General features: G+C 51.0%; 1 protein-coding gene across 1 annotated transcript in view; it reads left to right on the top strand.

The window, feature by feature from the left end:
* The window catches only part of LOC119292716, a 111,196-nt gene that overhangs the window by 4,091 nt on the left and 103,314 nt on the right, over nucleotides 1-3,791 (top strand). The gene's annotated exons all lie outside the window — the stretch shown is intronic.

The raw sequence follows: 3,791 nt of genomic DNA on the forward strand, positions 1-3,791 counted from the left end.
CCGCCGTCGCCCTCGACGCCGCCCGCCGTCGCCCTCGCCCTCGACGCCGCCCGCCGTATGTTTGCACACCGCGCCCGGCCCGGCCCACGCACGCCCCCCCTCTCGCCCACACGTACGGCGCCGCCGGCCGTCACCGGCCTCCCTCGCCAACCGCGCGCGCGCCGCCTCGCTCGCCCGCCCTCAACGCTGCCGGCCGGCCTCGGTACTGCCGCGCGCGCACGGGCCACCGGTCTCAGACAGAGAGCGAGATCGTGGAGAGAGAGAGGGGCGCCGCGGGCCACCGGAATTTTTTCTTTTTTTTCTTTTTTTTGTTCTTTTTAATTTTAACTAGTTAATTAGTTTAACAAAAACGGTAAAATAACTTAAAACTTGATAATTAACAAAAAAAACCGTAAAATTTGATAATTAACAAAAAAAAGTATATAAAACTTGATAATTAACAACAAAAAAAGTAAAACTTGATAATCAATATATACAACGACCCCGTGCGTCAATGTACAACGATCCCACTTTAAAAAAATGTACACGACCCCGTGCATATACGGAGAGGGGGCGGCGAGGGGGGCGGCGATGCGCGCGGTGTTTTTTTTGGGATCGAGAGGGGGCGGCGAGGGTTATACATGTGTGTTGTCCTCGCCTCCCTCTCCGTGACGCCGTCGTCTGCCGCCCCGTCTCGCGCTCTACCGCGACACCCTCTCCCACCCCTTCCTCGCCCCCTCCTTTTGCCACCGCCCTTTCGCCACCGCCACCGCCACCGCCCCCCTTCTTCACTTAATTAATTTGTTTTTACTACATGTTTTCAGGACTGACATAATGGCAGACGATAGAGCTGACCCGATTATGGACAACTATGATCCGGACGGTGAAGAACATATGTTCGGCATCATAAACGGCGATATTCTATATGTGCCGACCGGACAAGAAGAAGATGATATCTCTTCTTATCTGAACCTTGACGGTGAAGATGAAGGGTGCCGTCAGCAAGATGATGCCGAACAAACGTCGATAAACGACGATCTTCAAATGGAAGTAGCAACCACCTCCGGCGCCGAGGTATATATATACATTGAGCCTCTGGTGATACAAACTAACTGATTTGAATAAATATATGTGTACTAACGTGCGCGACTCTCTTTCTTATTTTAGCCCTCGGCCGGATCGTCGAAACAATCGAGTACGTCGTCAAAGCGTGGCGCAACCAAGACGATGAAACAAGGAGAAACATGCACCATCGAGGTTGTCGACAGTGCAACCGGTAGGCCGCTGGAGCCCGGCAAGAACGCCACCAAGTTTGTCAACCAATGCGGAGCCGTTGTTAGAGACAACGTCTCGATCACCGTCCAGGAGTGGAATAAGCCAAAGAAGGCACGAATTGCTGGTTTCACTTTTGTCGATCAGAGAACAAAAAAAGATTGCTTCAAGAAGCTTATGGAACATTTCGTTCTACCTCCGGAATACAACAAATTCGATGAGGAGGGTAACAAGATTGAGGAAAACAAGGAGAGGAGGAGGCTAGTCAAACAGTTCGCTCTTCATAAGATGGCCGACGCATTCCGGAAATTCAAGCAAAATCTAGCCCATGACTTTGTCAAGCAGAACAAGACTCCGGATTTCAAAGGACAATATGAGAAACTGAAACATGATTGGCCAGAATTTGTGAAGCAAAAGAAATCGGAGCAGTTCATTCAAATATCGAAAAAATAAGGAAAATGCGGCTAAGGAGTACAATCATATTATGGGGCCAGGAGGGTATCGCCTTTGGGAGCCTAGGTGGGAGAAGATGGAGAACGAGCTGAGGGCGCGAGGAATCCGTCCAGGTATGGAGGGATGGGACCCAAGGGCCAAAAGCTGGTGGTACGGGCATGGGGGAACGCTGAACCCGGAGACAGGGGAGTGTGTTTACCGGGGCAAAATAATTAAACCCACCCAAGCCCTTATTGACGCAATGAGGGATGCTCAAGAGGGGAAGATCAAGTTCAACAGAGAGAACGACGCGCTGACAAAAGCCCTCGGGAATCCTGAACACGGAGGACGTGTACGAGGCATGGGGCACATTCCGTGGAAAATAGGGTTCCCCCAGAATGATGACCCGTACGGTTACAGAAGCCGGAAGAGAAAGATGGATCGGGAAGCAGATGTTGTGGCGCGGTTGGCATCGGAAATGGATGTGATGAAGAAAACCGTGAGTGTACTAGTAGCCGAAAGAGATGCAGCTCGGGCGCATCATGAAGATCATCCAGCGGATCTCAGAAGCCAGCAGCGGAGAAGCAGTGTGGCTTCCACGGAGGCCCCACCGGCTGGTGCAGATGCACCGACGATCGAAATTACTGCACCGGAGCCTCTGGTGGTCGAAATTACTGCACCGGAGCCTCTGGTGGTCGAAATTACTGCACCGGAGCCTCCTCGCTACCCCGTGGACGATATAAAGGAGATGAAAGAATGTCATCTGTATTATCCTATCGGGAACATGTCCATGAAGGTAGCCATCGGCAGTGCTTTACCATGTTTACCTGGAGCACTCCACCACAACAACCCCATTCAAGATGGCTATGCTCGTGTCACGGTGGAGGACATAGTCCAAGGGTTTGAGGACCTGGAGATTGACATTGCTACACCTGAAGGGGAGAAAAGACTTGGAGATGTCAAGCGCCATTTCATTCTATGGCAAAAGAAGTTTATCAAGTTTCCAGGCTAGGCACCAAGGACAACAAGTCCACCCCCCTACGGTGGTGGCGGTTCACCTACACCTCCGTCACGTCAGCCGACGCCCCCCAGTCCACAACGTCCGGTGGGTGATCAGACGCCGCCCCCCAGTCCTCGTCCGGCGGGTGATCAGACGCCGCCCCCCAATCCACCTCCGGCAAAGAAGCAGAAGCAGTCCTGGATTATTAACCCGGACCCTTATGTACCTAAGACCACAAAGGTACCGGAGCCATCACTGAAGCCTCTCCCCACAAGGCCTTGGGAACGTAGTGCCGAGGAAACTGCCGCGGCCGCGGCTGCTGATCATGAGAAATGGAAGGCGGACTGCAAGAAGAAAAGAGAGCCCGAGCCCAAGCCAGTATTTTCTGATGAGCAAAAGAAGTGGGCTAAGTCATTTTTGAGCACACCGTCCCAAGCCGCGAAGAATCTGCCTGACGACTATGCACGTGAACTTCGTAGGCAGGCACTCATGTTGAAGGAGAAGAAAGAGCGGGCGGAGAACCAGGAGAACAAAGCCTTGGAGGAGGCCGAGAAAACGGAATTAGAAAGTAAAAAAAGCGGGAAACGAGTTGCCCAGCTCGGAGAACAAAGTAAACAATCGATTGCCCCGCTTATAGTGAAAGCCGCCGGTCCGGATGACCCCGATATCATAGCAGCTGCGGCAGCACATGGATTGACTATAACGAGTGCCAGAGAACAAGCGGCCAACTTAGGTATTACTCTTCGTGAACTGTTAGGCCTTGATGAGGCGCCAGTGAAGGAGGTAGTAATTACATATGTGAAGAATGGGCCTCTCGTCGAGCCTGCGCAGGAAGAGGATCTACCTCCACAAATGAAAGGTCTGCTGAAATGGTACAAGGGTTACATAAAAAATAAAAACGCCAAAGAATATATTTATGCGGAAGTTAGATATGAGCATCACTTCAAACATTACTATGTACAAATTCATCTGAGTGAATTGTTCCAGCTTTTCAATCTGCGCGAGCTCGACAAATCTATCATCAGTTGCTACGTTTTGTAAGTGATTTATTTCTACCCCATCTCGTTCATATTGCCTGCACTATATATATGTCCTAACTATATTGTTG

The sequence above is a fragment of the Triticum dicoccoides genome, chromosome 4B (genome assembly GCF_002162155.2).
Source record: "Triticum dicoccoides isolate Atlit2015 ecotype Zavitan chromosome 4B, WEW_v2.0, whole genome shotgun sequence".
NCBI classification, from domain to species: domain Eukaryota; kingdom Viridiplantae; phylum Streptophyta; class Magnoliopsida; order Poales; family Poaceae; genus Triticum; species Triticum dicoccoides.